Raw genomic sequence first — 12,712 nt, forward strand, 5'->3', positions numbered from 1 at the left:
CTCTTCAGCTTTTTCTTTTTCATCTTGTTGACACAGCAAACATTTCTCTTCTTTAGTGATATGTGAGGAAAAAAAGTTGCATGTCATGATGTAAGCTGGTAAAAGAGGATGAGGAATTTCTTATTGTTCTTTTTTCCAAAATCTCTGTAGACGTAAGGCTATTTTACACAAAGGACTATCATGTTGTTACGGTGAAGGATACAATCACTGTCGCATTACAGATTTGGTAATTTTCAGAACTACGGATCATTCTTTGCCAATATTTAGGGAATTGTCTATATTACCGCTACGTTATTTATATGTTTATAAAGTAATGAAAATTTTCTTTATCAGAAGCGGTCATAGAGATAGTATGATAACCGAGTACGAACTTAGATGTAAAAGGAATGTATATGTCCCCAGAGCAAATAAAACGAGTTATATGAAGTACTTTTCAAGTACTGCTCCTAGATTGTATAACATACTTCCTAATCATATAAAGCCCTATAGGAAACTAAACACCTTCTTAATGCTACTGACGATGGCTAATTAATATTGATGACGCTGAAAGTTACATTCCATGTAATTACATGATTTATGATTACATATATAATTAATTATAATCCTTTATACTATTAGTCTTAACATAGTAATAGATTTTTTACATATATAACTTAACAGGTAGCATTGGATGAAAGGTTTATTAGTAAACATAAATATTTGATGACGATTGATCTTCTCTATACTTAACTGCAGAAAAGATGAGTTTCCACCAAAGTAAATTATGAATTGAACCAAAACTAATTCTCCTATATAAGATAAAACCGTTTACTTTTTCCCCTTACTCTAACTAAAAAGATTAATAGAAAAGGGATGGTGCCACAAAACGAGCAAGACCCTTGTGGACACATAATCTTTCATCTTTTACACATCATATAAATTAAGTTAAGTTAAGTAACAAATATTAAATTGTATTATACAACAATGTTAAATTAAGTACGATTAAGTTAAGTAATATTATCATTAGTATTAGGATTACTCCATTAATTATTAATTTTGTAAAAGTGAAAGAAATAGAAATAATGGAAACTGCTACAATGTCACTCATCATCGATATCAAATTTGAATTACAGATATATTTTAGTAAAAAATTTCTGCCGTTAAATAAATTCTTATTGAAATAAAGAATACAGATTAAAATGGTAACAAATATATTGAAAAATAACTTTAAACCTTAAACAAATTTTCGTTCTAGGCGTAGTGCAAATCGATATTCTTTAAACATCTTAAAGCCACAGAATTTTTTAATCTTAAATAAAGCCATACAAATTTACAATTTAAACATTTTCAATAATTTGGATCGCTTGCCAAGAAGTGAATTAAAAAAAAAATACATCTTTCAGTCTCTATTATAAATAAATAATTACATCCACTGCAATAATTACAATACTTATATACTTATGTTCTGTCGTCTACAGATACAGATTCAAACTTAAAAAATTAAGAATTTTAATGTAATTTTTTTCATCATAAAACAGAATTTGAAAGAATCTTTATTATATTAAATTTTTTAAAAACTTGTACTGGCCAAAAGCCAATATATTTTTAATAAATTAATAAAGTTTTTAAAATAAAATATAATTTAACCTTATATTATTTTATGTCAACATATTTTTATAACTGCCATGGAAAACCAGGAAATAAAGGATAAAAATTTATATAACTTCACAGATAAATGCATTATCAAAAAAAAGAATTAAATTTAATTATAAAATTTAACTAATCTTTAAAGATTTGCAAATAGATTTCGACAAAATTTCCTGATCAAAATTGCGCTAAGGAATGGGGAATCCAAGTATAATTACAACTTTTGATTGATTTATTAAGAAGTATGTATATAAAGATATTTAATAGAGTTAAAAACCGGAAAGCAAATTACTAGAAAAGGAATAAATGTCAATCAAATAGTTTAACAGATACGACGCATCAACAATATTATGTTGATGTCATAGTCTGAAAAAGAAACTATTAGTAATACTGATCTGTAAAGTGGATTGTTTCTAAACTTCTGTTTGCAGATCAAAAAGTTATAATTTAAAAAACAAAGGATGATTAATCATCACTGCATAAATTAAGTGCATCGGAGGAAAAGGTATACACATAAAGGTATCAGAAGAAAAAACAAAAGTTACTCTATCTTACAGAACTAATAACTATAACTAATGTACATTATCAGCCCATCATTAGAATGCTCAATTAATTCATTGAGCATTCAATGAATGCTCAATATTTTGTGCTAATACCATTTTAATAAATACACGATATTGTAGTATAAGAGAAAGAAATCTTATATTATGCTTCCGTTATATTAATTTACAATAGTGATCTATAAAAAAGTTTTTCTCAAAAAAATTATTCAAAATAAAATATAGAATTAGCACTAGAAGAAGGAAGATGAAATATATTGTGGTTTTCTGATAATAAATCTGATGCTTCATTATCTACCTGATAAATCTGACAATGAAGACAGTTCGTTTGAAAACTATTTGTCAGTTATTAAGACTCATTTCATTTCATTTCAGGATTAACCCCGACTTCGCAGTCGTTTAATTTATAACCGAGCTATTTACACGACCCTTTTCCAAAACGAAATTTAAAAAACCTTATATATATTGCACATACGTGTGTATGTATGCATTGTATTTCATTGTTTTAATGAAGATATAGCTTGCAGTATGATGGAGTGTGGGGTGAGGTATTTTTATTTATAAAATACTACTAGTATAGCGACAGTGTGATGTTACATATCTCATTTTTTTATAGGTATGCCTGCAACTGCTCAGTCTTCAGATTAAAGACTGATCATTTTGAGATTAACAGGTAAACTACAACTGCACCTACAGTTTTTCTAATTTACCATACCTTAAATAAATATGTAAATAATCTTTAAGGTTGTATTTAGGCTATCCAATTTAAAGAATCTGTCCATTATAAATTCATAATAATGCTGGTAAGATGCATACCAAACTTAAGAGTTATGGTGTAGGTACCAGTGTTGTTTTCCTAATATATAATATCAGATAAATCTGTATTCAGTAAGAAAAAAAAACATTAGCAGAGTTTGATACAGTAATAGTAGTAGTTCATAAAGTAGTTGCAACAGAATCAGAGAATACTGCTGCGGTTATTGAAAATGCAGCCACAAGCACAGCCATTGAACCTAACGATTCTGACATTCTAAGTAAAAATAAACATTATCAAACAAGAAAAATAAAAATTATAAATATGGCTTTTTATTCACATCCTGGACAATCAAAACAAATATAATAAAAAAAATCCCTTTCAGCACGCCGTTATACGAAGGTAGTTTAACTAGTGCAAAGTAGGGGATAAAAAAATTTCTACCCTAAAGTTAAGAAAAAGTTCAAAGTTACTCAATACAACAATGATTGAATCTTCTTACAATTCCAAGAACACCCTTTCATTTTGGCCATCCCTTGCCGTAAGGGTTGGTCATATCAAAAATTGTTTCAGACAGAAGTTTAAGAAACGTTAACCGATTTGATATGGATAACTGATTTTAACCGATATATTTTTTGGTCTTTGAAACCCCATTTTTTCCATCTCCTGGGCCAACGGTCAGGAATATCAAAAAACTTTACTTAGATAAGTTTTAGGCCCTTATCCAAATAGTAGGATAACAAATTTGATATTTTACTTAATAAGAAAGTTATTGCGATATTGGTTTTTTTAAAAAAAGACCCGTCCATTTCCACCTCCACGGTCTGATTTTGCCCATTAACAAACCTGACCAAGATTTTGCGTCATATTTTATGAATCAATTTTGAAAGTGATCGGTGCAAAATTACAGAAGTTATGTTCACAAGAAAGTGAAATAAAATAAAATAAAATAAAATAAATTTCGTTTGGATAGGCTAAAGACAAAAGTATAAACAGTTTACCACAAAGTGTACAAAATTCAATAATGCTTCTTACCTTATGCATATTGGTTTTTTGTAATAGTGTTTTCAAGGATTTCCCTCATCATCAGTTGCACTTATAAAATTACTTAGCGGTAAATGTTTTTTATACTTTTGTCTTTGGTGTAATTAGTACAGAAGGGTGTCTGAGCATAGACAAATACAATAACAAAAGAACTGGTTTTGCTAATATATATATATATATATATAAAAACGTGATGCGTGTGTTTTATCTTCAAATTAAATTCAACCTCAACTATAAGTGTACATTTGTAATTTATCTAAACATTTTCTATGGCTATCATCAGACATTCAAGTTTTTACATTTTTGTGAATGTGTAATAATTTTGTAATTGTTTACAATTCAATAATTATTTATTACATCAAACACCATTAGAAATTGCAATCCTTGAATGATTCAAGGAAGGTGCTAACCGTTTTTGGTCCTCCAAACCAGATATTAAATGTAAAACCTAATAACACTAATAGGAGATTGTGTTAATTGTTGTACATGCGAGCATTAGACAATAGCTATTGTCTAATGCCAGACTCAACATTGTCGAGTGTCAGCAGTTTAGTTAACGTCACATAACATCCCTGCGTTATCTTCTATCAACATACCGGCGAACAAGTATTATCAAGCATTGTAGCTGCTTGATAATACTTGTTTGTTTTAATTATGTCTTGCTGAAGTCATTTATTAACATATCAAAAATTATAGACCTCGGTAAAGATCAACGGTATACCTGCATGGTTCTTCACGACACTGATACAGTGTCTAATTAAAAAACACTGAGCATAGACTGTACAAAAAAACTCTGCATGATATTCAGTCATACATTACCAGTGTTTTGAAAGCCCATGAAAATAATACTTTTTTAAAGTGTGAGGTGCAGAGAATGATCTCAAATGTATACCGAATAAAATGATCCGATATATAAAATCCTTACTAATTTAAAATTGTGGGATGAGACTAATAAAAAAAAATAAAAAAAATCAATAATTATACTGATGCAGCTTTTTTTTTGTAGCGTGAAAAAGCTTTCGCATTATTGTCCGGAACAAATATATTACAGAGGCGTTATGCACAGATGTCCTCTCTGATATAGATTAATATATGTATAACATAAATGTTTATGTATAACAAACATTTATATAACCAAAGATGAGTGTGAATAAGTTGCTACTTTACAGCAGCTACCATTTAATGTAATGTAGCAAGTGGAATATTTTTGAATTGTTGGAAGGAACTTCTACTTGCATAATAAAAAAAGAGTAAAATTATATTAATATTAACATCATGTTTCCATATTTTATTACTTCTGTACTTTAGAATCCTTATTATAACTACTGAATCAAGTTTCCAAACAACAAAAGTATATTAAATGTAAAACAGACAATAAATTAATATTTTATGCGATCAAATTGTTTTAATTGGAATATACATTTCTTTACATAAATTTTAAGATTTTTTTTTAAATTTGAGATTCAATTGTCATATTTAGCTTCAGAAAACTTGCTTTCATATGCTTCTTCAGTACTGAAATTAAAAAAAAAAAATTTAATCTTTAAATTAAAAATAAATAATTAAATTATTATTAATTAATAAATAAATTATTTTTAATTTTAAATTTTTATAAGAATACATAAAACATTTAGAATATTTTTAAAATAATGAACTGAATACAGATGACTGCACCGCAGTATTACCACAGTAATTAATAAATAACTGTCTTGTAATTGTTTAAATCATTAACAATTCTTGCTGTTGCATTGATAAATTAATTACTACTAAATCTCCAAGTTGAAATGTTACTCGTTTGTTAAATACTATATATTGGTTGCGAGAGCACTAAATCTCACAAAATTACTAAAAAAAGTAACTTGCTGACCTGGAACTTCTTCAAAAGGGGCACTACCATGACAATCACAAAATATTTCAGCACCTGTTTTCCTTAAAAGGAGCTGTGATAGTAGCTATACTGTGATTGAAATTCTTTATAGAATTTATTAGAAAACAATCATAATCCCTAACCAATCATATTACGATATATTATTCATATTCAATATATCATATATTACATCATTTTCAATAAAGAAAATAATTCAATAATAGTGTTTGTTATCTGGGCATCCCAATCCTGTAGGGGGAAGAACGGTAACGTCACCAGTCACCACACCACACCCTCTGTTCCAAGTCCTGACGGGCTTTACTGGATGTCGTCTTTTTAGACCCTCTGATTACATCTCACAGTAATCAGTCAGGATGCCACCGATGTAAAAGCCCCAAATCGAATCAAACAATACCAATATAACCGTGACACGATGCCATTACGCTTACCTCCAACCAATCCAATGTCTAGGCCGGAACCCTAGCCACCCGGGATCCTGCCGTGATCAAATACCTCAACTGAACTCCCTCTGCAGACCTACAAAACCAACCGTACCTGTTGACTATGGTGTTTGAATGTGTGTGAGGGTGTATTTCCTCCTTCCATGAGTAATGCACATCAGCTGTATCAAGAAGGGTGGGTAGCCAGGGGTGGTTTAGTCTGTAGTGTGCAGGAACACATACATATTTAATATCATCTTGCAAAACCTGTTAGTGAGCCCGACACTGCTCAGGCACTCGTAAATGGGATTCTCTTCCACTTCTTTAAAGAAAAACCATACTGAAAAAAACAAAGAAAATGGCTCGAAGAAAACCAGCCACTAGAGAATACTCCTTGCGGATCATCCAGTTAATATGGAGATCCAGAAAGGAATGCATTCTCTCAAGTTCCCTAACAGATCGTGAATGTTTGACCTCATATCGAGACAGACATACAGGACGTGCTCCACTGTATCTTCAATCCCAAAATTCGGGCATTAACTCGAAACCACCAAATGAAACCTAGCCAAACTTGCCGATATACTGACTGGGGGAAACCCATCTAATCGCACCTACAACAAACACTATAGGAAATATACCATGCGTGTAGCAACCTGTGTGGGATTCGTCCCACATGACCTGCCAAGACACAAGGCTCCAGTCTTCCATCTCCTACTTTCGTTCTGTGATGTCAATAGGTTATTTACCTTGGAAATGCAGTGTTCCTTACGTTCATTAGCCAAGATATCTTGGTTTGACTCCGGCTATAACACAGACTGCCTCCTGCGAGACTGTTCTATAACCACCTATGACAGCCAGAAAGAGGAGTTGCTTGGCCCGTAGCAAAATGTCTGCATAACACCTAAAAGCCAAGCGGTGAGCCCAGACAGGTGCAGCATATAGCATAATTGCCTCGCTGACACCACACCTTTGTAAAGGATTGGGGGTAATTCAACCCCCAATCAGGATGAATAACTGATTCCATAAAAAGCATCAGCATTTTTTCCAACATTCCTTGAACCGAAAATTCTCATCAAGGATTTGAGTCTTAACATACTGAACTGTGGAGACAAGTTATCTTAACCCTGTTATCTGGGAGAACAATACCAGTAGTAACCAAAAATGCTCAAAAGTGGTACTGTTTAGAAATACATTACTATAATTCCACTATTTATAAAATGTCTGGTTTGTCTAAAAAATTTACAGTAATATTCATTTCTATTGCCACTTGACAAAAAACGCACATTAAAATTACAAATAACAATGCTTTTTCTTTAAATACGTTTTGTGTTTTTCAGTGAAATAATTTCATACTTGTTTCTAATCTTTCCCTGTCCATAACAGAAAGGATTACAATATTTTGGTTTTCTAATCCTGAAGAGGTTTGTAATATTTATGCTCTCTTTTAAATTCACAGATTTGAGTGTGAATTTATTTTAATAAATTATATAAAAATAGATAAGGATGAAATCAAAGAATAGGTATTATTATTAGTGCTTTAATAATTTTGTAATTAGTACTAATGAAATTTTGTTGATACCACTAAAAATTATAATGTACTATCTTGTTATAAAAAGCAAAATGCAATTTCACTAACCTGATTTTTTTTTTTAATGCAAACCCTTCATTTTTCACCTCAATTTAAATTTTGCTTCACTCAGGACAATAAAGTTTCTTACATCCAAGTTGCTTAAATATTGATAAATTTTCATGCCTGTAAAACACAAAGTTACATTAGAATGATTGTACATTACAAATATAATACTCTTAAATGCTAAATATTTATTTTAAGCAAGCAAATTAATCTGAATTCAGATATTTAATAAAAAATTAACGTTGTGTTGATACAAAATCATACCTGTACATTTTAAGAGTGTAAACACGTAAAAGGAGATGAAAATTTAATAATAGTTGGAGATTGGAATGCAAGCATTGGAAAAGGCAAGGAAGGAAATATAGTAAACAACATATAGCAGACAAAAAGACAGAATTCATCCACTGGATGATGAGATCAAGCTTCAAATCCGATAAAGATTATCAGTAATGTTAAACGATTAAAAACTTTCCATGTTAAAACTTTTCATAGTTGCTCGTCTACTTCGTGGTCTAGAAACTCTGTGTACATTGGTTGAGGAATTTTCTACTGGACATTGAATTGCTGATAGCCAACAATGGTGCTTCTAAGGTTTGAGCTTTCGAAACTGCATCTTGAAAAGATTTTGAATCATCTAGCAAAAATTGATAACGTAGTCTTGGTTGGAAAGTCCTCTAGTAAATTGTGAATGCAGAAAAAGATCTGGTATAAACTTTTTACATTTGCATTGGAATTCACATGTTGAAATATATTTAGGTAATTGTGTGACAAAATCTGGAATTGGTTGATTTGATCCTTGTTTTGTGAGAGGAATTTATGTCTTTCAACTAATAGATTCTTTTTCTCACTTACTAATCGGTCAAAGTTTGAACTATTTCGTCATACGTTAGGGTATGTAGTTTTCTTGGTGCCACTGATAACTTTAAACCTCCAAGTTTTCAGGGTCTATACTATTTAACAGGACTGTTTTTGATGTGTCGCTTCATAATAAGAAAGTTATCAAATCTTTCTTTGTATTGTTGAAATTTGTTTTCAAATTTTGAAAAATTTGACTTTACACATGCATGTAGTGTCAAATTCAGTCTGTTGTTCAGTGCAATTAAATGATTAGCACGAGTTGTAAATATTAAAAATATTGGTTGAGTCGTAATAAATATATATTTATTTAGCGTATGGCTCCAACACGCAACACCAATTACAGTCAAAAATTACAAACAAACATTCAACAAATTAATATAAGCTACTGATTCTGGAATTGCCATCAGGAAATCTTCAGGATACCCTTCATAAGTTGTCCTAGAGCAAACTTCTGTAATGTGCTTAACAGTGTAATTTTCACCACACTCACAAAGCGGCGTCGGTGTTTTACCCCATTTATACAGGAAATATCTACCATGCTGAGTTTGTAAAAATGCTCAGTTTGCTGAGTTTCTGTTTAGCGTTGACCAAGTCTTACGGGGAAAGTCAAAACCCAGCGCTTTTGAGTAATACATGGGATTTCGTTATTATGCTCTGTGGTCCCATTTTCTACTGATCAGTCATCAGGACCTCCTGTGATTTCAAATGATCTACATTTTGTTGTTAGCACCCAGTCATCGGCGTAGCCATGCTTTTTAAGTAAAAAGTCAAAATAAATATTATTCAAATTAAGTGTTATTCAATTAAACTTTTATTCATGTATTTAATGTCGTCAGTCGATAGTTTGGCTCAAATATGTTTGAACGTGTAAAAACAAGCAAGTTTTTCTTTTAACTTTTTTTGTACACAAATATTACTCCTCGTCGCAACGTTTTATGTCTCTATTCTAATTATAGAAAAAGATTTATTAATTAAAACATAAATAACAAAGAGAAAAGTGAAAATTGAATAGAATACTGAAAACAGATTTTATTGACTGGCTCCAAAAGTTCATCGATAATCTACGTACATCGATAAATCGAATGATGGGATACAACTTAAAACTAAAAATAACGTAGTAATTATAATAACCTACTGAATATATTAGAAAAACAGAAGGTAAGAAAAGTTTAGTTATTTTTTTTGAAATAATGGGTCCGAGTGATAACCGACCTGTTGGAAAATAGGAAATTAGTCATGAACAACAGACAGATATTCAGAATGATATTGAAGTCGAGAGGAACTCATTTGTTCATCACACATTTGTTCAGTAGAAGCTTTGTGAATCCATGGTGGTTATTTTTACAGAGTGAAAGATGTGTGTATTATTTACGTGTTGTAAGTATATTAATATAACTAAATATAATGATATAGTAATCTGTATAATAACAGATTTAACAATTAATCATATTTGCATAGCTAGAAGGTAAGAAATCGTTTTTTTTTACTTTTTGTGAAATTACGGAAGCTCACCTGTGACGGAATCAGACTCGCCTATTAGCAAACAGTAAATTAGTCGTGAACACGAAGACACAGATATTCAGAATTATTCTGTAGGCGAAATACTTTGAAGTATTCTCAAACAAGTATAATACAAATTTAATCAAAAATATAATTTATATGTAGGATATGATTTCAACTGAAAAAACACAAGCGAAATCCATAAATATGTTTAATAACATATTTATGGAAATAGGCAGATTTTGATGTGCTTGTGTTTTCTCAGTTGAACATATCCTACATATAAATTAAATTTTTGATTAAATTTAATGTACTGGTTGTGATTGTTCAATTCTCTAAAAGATAGTTGTAGAAGGTTCTCTTAAAACATTCTATAAGAAGAGATAATCTTATATTTTTCTGTTAAATTTTTAACTTTTCCACGATGTCTTCTGTGTACCACAGAAAATTAATACAGTCTGGCTTTACCAGAAACACTGTAATAAATTTAGATGTTTAGTTAATCGAATGCTGTTCCTGAATATTTCATGCAAAAAATCTGTAATGTGTTTATTAATGGTTGGTTTGGTTGATAATGGCATATGAGAGTCTGCAGTTTTACAAGTTTTCATTTCAAATGTTACTATGTTAGATTAATTAAAAGAGAAAGAAGCCAAGGCGAATAGTATGCTTGTGTTAAAAACACAGTATAACATTGAGATGTCATGTCATCTTATGCTAATCGATAAGTATCAACCCTAGCGTTTGGCAGCCCAAGATCTTGTGTGACAAAGTTATAACAAGGGTCAGGTTAGGACACTCACTCTTGACTCGGGTTCTTCTAATAGCTCATGGAATATGTCCTTATTTTATGTTACTGACTTCTTAACTCATTAATTATCTTTTTTCTTCTGAAAATTTTTTGATTCTGTAAAAATTAAATTTTCTTTTTAATACAACTTAATTGGCTTCCACTAGTACTTTAAAAACATTCTATAATCCTTGTTTAATTTAGCATCATAGTCTATATACCCGGTGAAAACCTTTCTTTTGCAAAAAATTGTATCATTTTAGGTAATAAAAAACTATGACTTCTACTGTTATTGCTTACTCATGTCTGTTTTTTGGAGATATAGAAATTCAATGAGCATTCAGTTAAACTTAATGACTGGTTTTCATGTCATATTTGTTATAAGCATAGATTTTTTTTATAGCAAGTCATTTCCATACATAACCAACACAGGTTGATGCTTTGGAACGTGCTCTGTTCCATAACATGTCTTAAAGCATCTTTGACATTACAGTTAGGTTCAAGCTCTTGACTCGTCAGATGTTACATTTCAGTAATATTTTATTAATCACTCTTACTTTAAGTCACACTATTACATTAAAATATTATTATTACTAATTTTTTGTAGAGTATGGATGCGCAAACTGGTGATTCAGTTTTGGAAGATAATCCATTTTCCTTGCCAATTAAAAAAGAAAACATACATAAAAAAGGGCAACAAGAATATTTATTTGTACTCTTGCTAAGACAGCTGATGAACTTAGAATATTTAAACAAGTAAGCTATTTTCTTCTTTATCTTCGTCTAAGTTAAAGACATAAAGGCTAGCTATTGTAAGAATTTTCAATTTTTCTATTCGTAAATATATTTTTATTTACTGTTTATAGCCCACATATCATTTAGCATTCATGTCGGACATGAGATATTTTTATTTATAGTGTAAAAAAATTTATTAGTGGAGAAAATGGGGGTAAATAGGAAGGTTATTTTTTTTTTCAAGGTCCGCTTGGTTACAAAATTAAAACCACAGTGAAAATAAAATTTTTTTTATTTTTAACAAGTTCTTACATAGTTACGGTATATTTCTTTACATAATCGCCACTTGGATTTAGACATTTGTTGTAGCGTGGTACTGTTGTGATAAGTTGTCCTAGAGCAATATGTTGATGTGTTTAACAGTTTAATTTTCACCACAGTCACAAAGAGGCATCGGTGTTTTATCCCATCTATACAGGAAATAGGCAGATTTACCATGTTGAATTAGTATTCTGTTTAGCATTGACCATGTCTTACGTGGCAAGTCGAAAGCTTTTGATTAATACATGGGATTTTGTTATTCTGCTTTGTGGCCCATCTTCAATGCCAGGCGTCAGTTAGGTTAATTCCTTACTCTGTGGCAGCAATTGCTGTTTGGATAGCCTGGCTTTCTAGATCGAAGGTGACCATGATTGTCATCCTCAATATCCTCATGTATTTGTAGGTTTCAATTGTCCATAATCTTCTTGTACTCTTTTACAAGAGAGTTGATACGACGCGGGTTCGGGGGTGGTATGTGCCTCAATACCGGGAGCCATTCCACAGGAGTAGACCTGATAACCCCGCCAATCATTATCATATTGTTATTAAGTTGAGCATCAATTCTACGAACATAAGGGCTGTTA

This window comes from Lycorma delicatula, chromosome 10 (genome assembly GCF_047948215.1).
Source record: "Lycorma delicatula isolate Av1 chromosome 10, ASM4794821v1, whole genome shotgun sequence".
Classification (NCBI taxonomy): Eukaryota; Metazoa; Arthropoda; class Insecta; order Hemiptera; family Fulgoridae; genus Lycorma; species Lycorma delicatula.